The sequence below is a fragment of the Mustela erminea genome, chromosome 3 (genome assembly GCF_009829155.1).
Source record: "Mustela erminea isolate mMusErm1 chromosome 3, mMusErm1.Pri, whole genome shotgun sequence".
NCBI classification, from domain to species: domain Eukaryota; kingdom Metazoa; phylum Chordata; class Mammalia; order Carnivora; family Mustelidae; genus Mustela; species Mustela erminea.
The window spans coordinates 32,470,878-32,482,570 of record NC_045616.1 but is presented as its reverse complement, the minus strand read 5'-3'; the positions used below and the strand labels follow the sequence as shown (position 1 = coordinate 32,482,570).

Below are 11,693 nucleotides of genomic sequence, written 5' to 3'. Positions count from 1 at the left end.
TGTTGGTGAACGTATCTTGAAGTTATGTTTTTGGTTGTGCTAAATTCACAGGATTTGGAGAGATTTACAATGGTATTTCTCTTTAAGAACAAGCTAGGTCTTCATTACGCTAAAGCTTTTGTAGGCTTGGTATCATAAGATATCTTTATATCATCATACATTTTTTGCAATTTATTTCTGGACATTTAGTTTTTGTTGCTATAGTAAAATATACCTTTTTCCTAATGTATTTTATAATTGGTCATTGCTGTTACGGTAAAAGCAATTTGGTTTTTATATGCTAATCTGTTAATGCAGTCGAACTCTTAAAGTTTGTTGACATATCCTTACCTAAAAAATCCAAAAGAAGTCCATCTTTGGCAATTGGTGAGTCTTTTATTTCATTTACAATATTCATGTTTTATTTGATTGTTTTTAGGATTGGTTTAGCTATGGTCTGGCCCAGAAGGTTGAATACTAGCGATGTGTAACAAATATTTGCTTTGCTACACATTTTAGTGAAAATGCTTTTAATGTTCCACCACTAAGGATAATATATGCTCTGAATTTCTGGTAGATATCCTTTGTTAAATTCTATTTTATTAATTTTCTACTTAAAAAATTAGGAAGTATAAAATTTTATCAAGTGATTTTTCAGCATATATTGGAGGATCAGGATGTGCTTTAATGGGTATAATTTGAATTTTGTTCAAAGATTTCTAACATTAAGTTATTTTTATTCTTGGGATAGAACTGTTTATAAGTAAGAAGAAACTGATGCATTTTTTTTCTGTTTCATAGAGTTATTGATCCTTGTGTTTTGTTTTTTGGGTATTTTTTTGTTTGGTTGGTTTTTTTTAATCTTTACACCCATCGGTCTCAAACTTATGACCCTGAGATCAAGTCACATGCTCTACTGACTGAGCCAGGCAGGTGCCCCTATCCTTGATATATTTTTAAAAGTTGTTTAATCAGGGACGCCTGGGTGGCTCAGTTAGTTAAGCATCTGTCTTCAGCTCAGGTCATGATCCTGGGGTCCTGGGATCAAGTGCTGCATTGGGCGCCTTGCTTAGCGAAGAGCCTGCTTTTTCCTCTGCCTGCTGCTTCCCCTACTTGTGCTCTGTCTCTCTCTCACACACACACACAAATAAATAAAATCTTAAAAAAAATACTTGCTTAACCAAAGGGAAAAGTCTTTATTGAGATTTTTCCTATTTAGTTTTTTTCTGTGTTACTAAACTAATTCGTCTCTCCTCAAGCCAGTATTGGTAAATTATATTTTCCTTACAAATCATGACTTTAATCTAGATTTTGAAATTTATTAGTGTAAGTTATATAAGGGTTATGCTTTTTTTATTAACATATAATGTATTATTTGCCCCAGGGGTACAGGTCTGTGAATTGTCAGGCTTACACAATCACAGCACTCACCATATCACATACCCTGCCCAATGTCCATAACCCAACCACCCTCTCCACAGGGTTATGCCTTTTTATTCATTGTTTGGTTGCAAGTGACAGAGATCCAACTCATACATAGGACTCTACAAAGTCCAGGGATAATACTGGCTTTACCTACTCCCAGATCCACAGATTTCTCAAGAACTGCCAGTCTCTAGAGCTCTGTTTTGTTGTCATTATTGTCTAACTGTATAGTCAAGATCTCTATTCATCCCCCTGACTCATCAGATACTTACTGAGGATCTACTATGTGCTAGAATTTTATTTGTGCTAGGAATGTAAGTGATCAAAACTTGAGGTAAATAAGCTCTGAATTTACATGTTTTCCCCTTAAACTAATTAGAAAGTGATTATATAAATCCTGATACATGAGCCCATTTAAACTTTGAACCATAGTCAAGGGGTGACTGTATAGTGACATAGTTAGGCTGAGGGAGAGGCCTGTGAAAGCTCATACAGGTTTCCATGACTGGGTGAGTTCTGTACAGTCTGGAAGTTTCCATCTGCTTTCTGAGGGGAAATAAGGCACAGAGTTGAGAGTAGGGTGCCAACTGGCTGGCTATAGAGTCACTGTGGCAGAGTGAGCTGTGACCCCGAGCAGAGTATAGCAGCACCATCCTAGCTGAGGGCACAGTTGGAAGGCTGGCTGAGATTGAGGGCACAGGCTAAGTAGGGTAAGGATGGTGGGAGGAGGGAAGTGGAGGGGAGGATCTGGCAACATAGATGGCTTTCCTTCTACCCACATGTCACCTTGGGCTGAAGTACTGAGAGGAAACAAAATCTGAACTTAAAATTTCACTATTCAGAAAAGCCTAAAATAATGTGGAAGAGATAGAAACTTGTTATTTGGTAATTTTGTACCTTCCACCCCTTCTCCAAGTCCAGTAGTATGAAGGCTTATGGATGATAATTTAATGTTATGTAAAGAATTCTGTGGGATTTTTTCAGTGTCTGTACTGTATGCTGAATTTCCCAGTTCCAATTATCCAACTGAATTCTACTAAATGCCTGTGAAGTGATACACTCAATGCTCAATACTTAGTTTTCATCTCCATTTTTAAAAAAGATTTATTTGGCAGCAAGATATGTAGATAACAACGATATAATGTTCACTGGGGAAAAAATAAGTAGCATAAATACTAGACAAATAATTTTTAGGAATATCATTTATTTGCCTTAGGGCCAGAAATGGGTATTTCAAATTAGGGTTGTTTTTGTTTGGTTACTTGTTTTTTGTTTTGCTACCATTTAAGTTTTTCCCATTATCTCTGACTCAATTCCAGTATTTACAACTCATTTATTTTGGCTCTTTGTCTCCATCTGAACTTTACAAATCTGACATCTTGTCTTAGAATTTTGGCCCAAGTTTCCTCACTCCTGGTCACACCCTGCTCTCCAGCGTAAATATTGTGCAAGCCCACTGGGCGAATGAATGGCAGGCGAGTGGTTGCCCAGCCTGAATTTCCTTAAAACCCCAATCTGAGGGTTTTGAAGGGGCGGTGGGGGTGGGGGTGGGAGGTCGGGGTACCAGGTGGTGGGTATTATAGAGGGAGCACGGATTGCATGGAGCACTGGGTGTGGTACAAAAACAATCAATACTGTTATGCTGAAAATAACTTAAAAAAAAAAAGAAAAGTTAGCCAATGTACATTACAAAGGGAGAAGTGATTACTAGCAGTAGCATTTTTATTATGCAAAAAACTTTATTTTAAAAATCAATAAAATAATTTCAGTACTTGTTAAAAAAAAAAGTATGTTATACCAAAAGGTGACGGCTTCCCTATCCAGAACAATGTTGCACTCCTGCCTTCATTAATTTATTCCTTCTGTCTCATCAGATACTTAGCACATACTCTAGCTCAGGTGCTATCTTATGCTCTTGAAATGCTTAAAACAAAACACACAAGGACCCTGGTCCTTAATTTTAGCTCATTTGTTTACATTATTTTGCAAGTCCTTTTGCCTCCGCTCTCTTTTAGAGCAAAGATGAAAGAGAAACTGTTTCTACGCCATCAACCTGCAAAACGGGTTACCAGGAGTTCCTGTTTCAAAGTGAGGAACGTGCGTGCGTGTGCTTCCGTGTGTGCGCATGCGTGCATGCGTGCGCTTGCGCATGTGCACGACGAGGGCTCATGCGGACCGAAGCTCTCCGGTGCTTCGGCACGTCCCTGTATGCTTGCATGGCGGGGAGGAAGTACCCTATGACAGGACGCCAGCATTCTTTTTGATGCCGTTCTAGTTTTAAAGGTTTTGTAACTTCGCAAAACAATGGATATGAAGAGATAAAATAATTAGGGAGGGAAAAAACCTACCTTTTTTCTTGGAAGACATTGCCTCTTTATTGTGGAGGAAATTGTTTGGTACTAGTTGGCCAGAATCAAGGAAACGAAGAGTAGGACTCAGTCTTGCCCTGCTTGTTAACCACCGGTCATGGATCCAAGAGCAGTTCCCCAATGGGCTGAATGCCAGTGTTCTCTCTTGGCAAACTGGACACAGTCTGACCCGATGGGAATGTGGAGGCAGGGGACAGAATGAGTTGCTCATGTCTATTGCTACAAGAACAAGGAGATGAGGTAAGTAAGGTAAAGGGCACGGGGCACTACACAAGCCAGGACTATAAGGAGTGAGGAAATAGATGTATGTGTTTCTCTCTCAAACGTCTCACTCGCTCTCCTCACTGTTTCATCCAGTAATTCTGTGTGAAGTTCAGCGAGATGTTGAAGATACCATTGCAAATGAGACGAGGTTCTTGACCCCCCAACTCCCGGAGATGAGCCATGGAGGAGAAAAGGCTGCGCAGCATCTGCCTTTCTGGAGCCAGGGGAGGCTGCAGGGAGAAGAGGACAACTGCCATGGATCCTGAAAGAAAGGTGAGTGGTAGGCGGGTGGTGGTGCAGAGAGAGACAAAATTCAGAGACCAAGGGGAAATGAAAAAGGCAGTGGAAAATCAGGGGTGACTAAATGCATGCTAGTTATTACCTTTGGGGATGTGTGGAAGCTTGGCCCTTGAACTTTTTCTGCGTTCTATCCTGTGTTTTATTTATAATTAGACAAAACAGGATAAAATGTTAACAACTGTTGATTCTGAGTTTTGTTATACATAGATTTCAGTACTCTTGGTAGTTTCTTTTTTTACTCTATTTATTCTCTTCATTTAATTTTTCAAATAAAATTTACAAATATCTTACCATCCTTCCATCCATCCATGCGTACATACTGTTACGAACATATATCCTATGTGTCTGGCAAGAATTTCACTTCCTTCTGGAAAGTGACCCCTGGAAGCTACAGTTGTATTTGCTGCCTGAACAAAGTTTGACCTTTCCACAAACCTCCAGGTACCACTTGACCTGGTCACACTTACTGGGATGTGGGTCCCTTGCATTGGCTTTTTGAGGGGAGCAGATAGTCTCCAGGTCCTATCTTCTCTTCTCACATGGCTGATGTGAGCTGGAGTTAGGAGACCCGTGGAAATGGCACTGACTCATCTCGTGCTTGGCTTAGCCTGGAGCTCCTCCAGGAAGTCGTGGGAAGGGCAGCACTTGGCAGAAGAAATCCTCACCTGAATTGTTTGGGGTTTCCCAGAAAGCATGAGGAATACCGGGGTGGAGAGTTTCACTTTCCTTCAGCAATAAACAGAAATAATCTACTTGATTCCAGATGAACTAAATGTCAAAGAGAGACATATTCCCAATTAGCTTATCTCTTTACCCTTTACCAGAGCTCAAAGAAGGAAATTACCCATTCCCCTTCCTGCTGGGAAATGACAATCACTCAACAAATATACCACACCTTGTATTGCCTGAAACCAATTTCAGCCTTAAAAAAATACTAATTTGTAAGAAAAATTATTCTTTTTTTTTTGGAAACAAAAGTTCTTTTGTTTTGTTTTGTTTTGTTTTTTAAATAGTTCTTATGTAGCAAAACCCCAAGACAAATAGCACTGTCTGGAGGCACTTAGGATAAATTTAAGTCATACAGGAAAATACCTGTTTTTTTCTTCATCTTCCAAGTGGCTGGTTTCCTCCTTTTTTGCCAATATGGCAGTTACATTCTTGTGGCTCTGCCTTTGCTTGTGCCCTCGGATGAACTTCCAAATTTGCTACAAAGTCCATTTCAATGTTGGGCAAACAACAGGTGTTCAATAAATATCCAATTCGGTGGTTTTCATAGAGTGGGCCAGTGTTCCCTGAGGGTTCCCAAAATCCTTTCAGAGGAATAGCAAAGTATTATGAAAAAACATTTCATAATAATACTAAAATTATTTGACTCTTTTTGATCTCAGTATTTCAAATACAGAAAATATCAGTAGATATAATGTGTATAACCAAAACTTGGTGAAGTCCTCAGTAATTTTTAAAAAAGAGTGAAGGAGTGCTGACACCAAAAATATTGAGAATTACTGCCCTAATTGATTGGTAAACAAAACACATAACTTCACCAAAAGGTGCTACTATGTAGTATAATGTATGCAATACCCAATGCCCATCTCTGAGAATGCCTCAAAACCTGATGTTCCAAATATGGAATATGAGTTATTACTACTCTCAGATCCTCTCAGAAGGCCAGTTGGGCCAGAGCAACTCTCAGGTTTTGGGATCCTGTTCAGCTTCAGGTTAGTTGGGATCAGTGGTCTGTTGAGTTCATTTAGTGCTAGGTAGATGGCTAACTTTGGGCTAAGACAATGAAATGATAAATCAAGAACATTTAAATTGGTAATATGAAATGTATCACTGTGGGTGTTTCACCTATTTTCAGCAGAAGATTAATTAATTTATTTTTTTAAAGATTCTATTTATTTATTTGACAGAGAGAGATCACAAGTAGATGGAGAGGCAGGCAGAGAAAGAAATAGAGAAGGAAGTAGGCTCCCTGCTGAGCAGAGAGCCCGATGCGGGACTCGATTCCAGGACCCTGAGATCATGACCTGAGCCGAAGGCAGCAGCCTAACCCACTGAGCCACCCAGGCGCCCAGAAGATAAATTTATTAAAGAACATTAGGAATCTTTCCAAATTTTTTATGGCTTTTGTGGCTGAGAATAATGTCCATCATCCCAAAGCACTTGTGTGGCCAACACTGGCCCTGGATGCTGGGTGTGCCTGGTGCCTCTGAAGGCTGGGGTTCTTGGCTATCACCTCACTGGAACAGATTACATACAGCACCTCCTCCATAGCAAAGACTTAAAATTCATATTGTCACGAGGGCCCATCCAGTTGGGAACAATCTAAGGCTCACACCCATACCCAAGTCACAAAGGAAGCTGAGAGAGAAAGTTTCTCAGTTCTATGTTGGGGTTGCAGGGATTTTAAGTGGAAAATCCTGCAAGCATAGAAAGAGTGTATACAAGGTATTTGGTGTCAAAAGTTGGTCTTCCCATAGTTTTCTGCTTGGCTGCTCAACACATACCCTTATTCCACACGTTAAATTCCCAGCAAAAATAACAATAGCAATAATAATACAATATTTACCTCCATACGCATAAAAGCACACTTACCCTCTTCCCCGAAAGGAGAAACAATTTATCAGTTAAAAACAATTTCAGGATTAAGTAACAGAAAATCACAGTTAACCATGATTTTAACAAATGGGGGGGGCTTATCTTTTTTATACATCAAGAATTTTTCAGTAATACTATAAAGGATGTAGTGTTTATTCCCTGCTTTCTTTATTTCATTTTTATGAAATTTTATAAAAATTATGAAATGAAAGAAAGTTCCTCATGTCTTAGTTTGTGGTCTCAAGATGGCTACCAACAACTGTAGACATCAGACCTCATCAAAACTTCCCAAACAGGAAAATCTGGAGAGAGGCAAAATTATTATTTCATATGAAGCTTTGTTCTTTTAATTGGAAAAACTTCCAACTACCAGCCAAGGACCTGGCTTACATTGCTACCAGTTGGCTAGTCACTGATAAAGAAGAATGATTAACTTAGACCGGACATGGTTTAGCCCCTAAGGCTGTGGAAAGAAAGCAATGGATACTATCTAAACATGAAACTGGGATGCTGTTAAAAGGAAAGAAATGGCAGGCATTGCTGTTACACTAGCAGCGGACATTGTCTTTTGGTTCATAATACCAAAAAAACCCTCTTCTTAAACTATTGATTATTTTTTTAAAGATTTTATTTATTTGACAAAGAGAGAGAGATCACAATTAGGCAGAGAAAGAAGGGGAAGCAGAATCCCTGCTGAGCAGAGATCCTGGATCCAGGATCCTGGGATCATGACCTGAGCCAAAGGCAGAGGCTTAACCCACTGAGACACCCAGGTGCCCAACTATGTTAAGGAATTAAAATTGTCCAAATAGTCCAATTTTTTTCTGCCTTATGAGCCTGGTTCACCATCTCTGAGTAGCTCTGAGTGATGAACACAATACTTCTTGAATTGGCTCTTAGAAAAGAATCTGGAAAATAGATTTAAAGCCATAGATGACATTTGTGGCAAAAATCTATGAATGTGACCCTGCTGTCCTACATAAATTTGCCTTCTTTTTTTAAAGTAGGTTTCATGCCTAGCATGGAGCCCAACGCTAGGCTTGAAGTCATTACTCTGAGATGAAGACCTGAGCTGAGATCAAAAGTCAGATGCTTAACTAACTGAGCCACCCAGCTTCCCCTATAAACTTGCTTTTTTAATAGCCTCTTAAATTGCAGGCTTTCTCCATTTTAAGGGCTGGTACCACATGGTCTCATTGCTCTCGCCTACCATGTTCCCCTCAGGTCCTCATTCAGCTGATTAAGTCATGAGCATAATAGTTAATTGGATAATTGGAGCTTTTTAAAGCTTTATTAAGGTATAATTGCACACATGTAATATCTATATCTATCTATTATCTATCTATCTATATCTTGATGAGTTTGGACACATGCCTTAATACCCATGATAGCATCGCCACAATCATGGCTGGGTCAGAGTGCCCTCTGTTGATTTCTGGAGCACCCTGCTTATTCAGAATGAGGAAATAAAGTCACTCAGATGTAGTCTAGGATGTGTGTGCAAAGTGCTGATGAGTCCTTTTCAATACTTTATCTGTCAGTAGCAACACCCTGTGAAGTTAAGGATTCAAAGAATGTTTCAATCAACAGATGGAAAGCATATCAGTAATATCTCTTTCTCTCATCTAAAAATGTTTAAGTGCCCTAATAGTAGAAGAAATGTGTTAGGGAAGGCTAGAATATTTTCAAGGGTTTTATATTGAATTAAAAACTATCTCAAGTTATCATCTATATGAAAATATCTACATTCAGAAAAAAGAACAGTTACTTTTAAAAATAAAGGCATATGTATAAATTTTGCTTTACATTAAGAAGTGACAGAAAAGGAAATGCCATATTTGAAGGAGAGAAGATATGTTACCTCACTTTCTGGGAATAATTAATGTTGTTTTTTTTTTTTTTTAAGATTTTATCTATTTATTTATTTATTTATTTGGCAGACAGAGATCACAAGTAAGCAGAGAGGCAGGCAGAGAACAAGGAAGGGAAGCAGGCTCCCTGCTGAACAGAGAGCCCGATGCGGGGCTCGATCCCAGGACCCTGGAACCATGACCTGAACCAAAGGCAGAGGCTTTAACCCACTGAGCCACCCAGGCGCCCCATAATGTTGCATTTTTAAGTGAATCATGAAGAAATCAAATGTAAATAACAGAGAATGTAGAGTACTTTATGTTTTTTCTCATTAAACTTATAGCAACTTAAAAATATATCTCTTCCTTCTCCCTCCTTCAAAAATAATAACCACCAAACTCCTTAAAAACCCATATTGTTTGGCACCTTTTCAGTGACCAGAAAGTTATTGGCTGTGGAAAACTGAATCACCAGTTAGAATCCTATAAGATGTCTGTACTCCAGACTTTTCTCAAGCCAAGGGTTTGTACTATACAGGAATTAGTGGAATGAGTGTCTTTAAACTATTTCATACATTATCTCCTTAACTATAATCTCTTTGACCATTTATAAGGTGTATCTAAAGTGATGAAGTGAACGGATATCAGGAAAACAGGAAGACTATGGAGAAAAAGACAGAAATTTGAGAGGTTCTCCTCCTCACTGCTCTGGCTGCATACCCTCACCTCTCGGGTCTGAGTGTATCTGTAATCCCTGGCTCTGTCTTGTCCACATTCCAGTCCCTTGGTTGCCAGTGGATTGAGTACTGCCCCATTCTGCCATGCAAGTCCAGAATACAACACAATACTGGGCCTATTCCTTTGCATTCCACAATACAACCAACACTCAGCCCATTCCTTTCCTGAATACATGGTAATCTTTAGGCACTTAACACTGCTTACTTGAAATTTTCCAATGTGGCTTTCCTATTCCCAGGTTCTTGATGCCCTCTCTGTCAATATCCAAGTATAAAGGAGAAAACATTGCTTCTAGATTAAGCCTCACCTGACAGCAGTACTGATGGAAGCTTCGGAATCTTTTCAGCTTTGAAGTGTTGGTTTTAAAAATGCAGCATTTACCGGAGCTCTTGGAAAATGCCACATCCACAACAAAGCCCTTTTTTATCACCCATGTGGGATTGCATGTCTCTTGGGCACCTCCCTGTGCTGTGTGTCTGAGGGGGTTTGTTTGACTCCCATTCTTAGATGGTGTTCTGCTGAAGTAACCTCATGGTTAAGAATCAGTCTGTGTCTGGGGGTCATAGGTTTGAAATAATTTGGCAACTTTTTTGGAAACTGCATTTTTTACACTTCATAATATACGTGTTTGTTTTCATGTAAAATAATGCACAGCTTTTCAGTTGATGTGTGCCAGGACCCACTGGAAATTCAGCAAATGGTCTCCAGGTATGTGTTGAGATCTGGAATGCTCCTAGGCAGGTTGTCTCCAGCTTTAAGTGGACCTGTCACTATACCTGAGTGCATGCACGTATATCAGCACTTTCTGTTTGCCACTGTGTGACAGGCATTAAAAAACACTTCATAGTTGGTTCCTTACACATGTCTTATCTCCTGTTGTCTTGCATGTGAGAAGCATGTCCCTGCCATGTCACTTGGGGACAGACAAAGCTGGGCTTTTACTCATCTATGAATCCCCAGTATTGATGTGTATGATGGCTTGAATACCTCCTCAGTAGATATCTGCTCCAGCCAGTTGAATTGAATGAAAAAGAGAGGAAAGTGAATCACCAAATCAAATCAGACCCCTCATTGCAAAGCTGCAAGGATCCTGGAGTTTTCATTACACCTGCTAGGGTGTTAGGCTCACTCCAGAAGCAATGCCTTCTCCTTCACCTCATTTTCTTCTTTTCTTTAGATGGGCCTCTGTACTCAACTTTGACATCAATATTTATTTATTTTTTTTTTAAAGATTTTATTTATTTATTTGACTGACAGAGATCACAAGTAGGCAGAGAGGCAGGCAGAGAGAGAGGGAGAGAGAGAGGGAAGCAGGCTTCCTGCGGAGCAGAGAGCCCGATGCGGGGCTCCATCCCAGGACCCTGAGATCATGACCCGAGCCGAAGGCAGCAGCCTAAACCACTGAGCCACCCAGGCGCCCCAGACATCAATATTTATTTAAATGAATATAAGCCCAGAAGAAATTATGAAAGTAAAAGGGAAAAAACATGTTATCCCAAGAAGCAGGGAAGAGAGGCAAGCATCCTGTCTAGCTAGCATCCCATCCTGCCATAGCCCCCATGGATCTGGAATTCAGAGCTCTGAGCACAGTGGTGCTATCTGGCTGGTACCTGTGCCTCAGGAACTTGGAGCAGTGCCACACTGAGGTAGAATTAAATCTCTTATCAGTCGTTGGCAGCATTGGCCAATTAGTGCTGGTGCCTCTGAGTGAATGCTATGAGGTCCTAGTCTGGAATATATGCAAACAAGAATCAACCATTGCTTATGGAATGAATCACTGGTCTAGATTAAAGAAGTGCAGCTGGAGGGCTGCTGTCTAGAACAGGAAGCAAACAAGTAAAGTAATGTTGTCTTCCTACACTAGCTTTGCAGTCTCTCTCTTGCAACCTCTTACCAGTGAAGTCTGACAGGACACTGAAGAGAATCCCAGTCTTCCCACCCCCAGGGAAGTAGCACACAGTTTCCCTGTGGTAATCAGGAGAAATGACCCAGATATTAGAGCATCTTCTTCCTCTCCTTTTGTCTATTTGTTCAGTGGCACAAGGAACCTAAAAGATAAGTAGAGTCTCAACTTCCAAGTCCATGGAAACTTGATTTGTCCTTTGGTGAAGGTATTATTTCTCCTTTAGGAACCAAGACTTGCAAAAAAGAACAGTTCAAACTAGAG

At 39.9% G+C, this 11,693-nt stretch overlaps 1 long non-coding RNA gene across 1 annotated transcript; it reads left to right on the top strand.

The window, feature by feature from the left end:
• The first annotated feature begins 3,531 nt into the window (after positions 1-3,531).
• On the top strand, positions 3,532-10,716 carry LOC116586051. The gene is made up of 3 exons (XR_004283871.1): positions 3,532-4,013; positions 4,131-4,310; positions 9,224-10,716. It is a non-coding gene; the product is annotated as an uncharacterized LOC116586051 (long non-coding RNA).
• Positions 10,717-11,693: the final 977 nt, after the last annotated feature.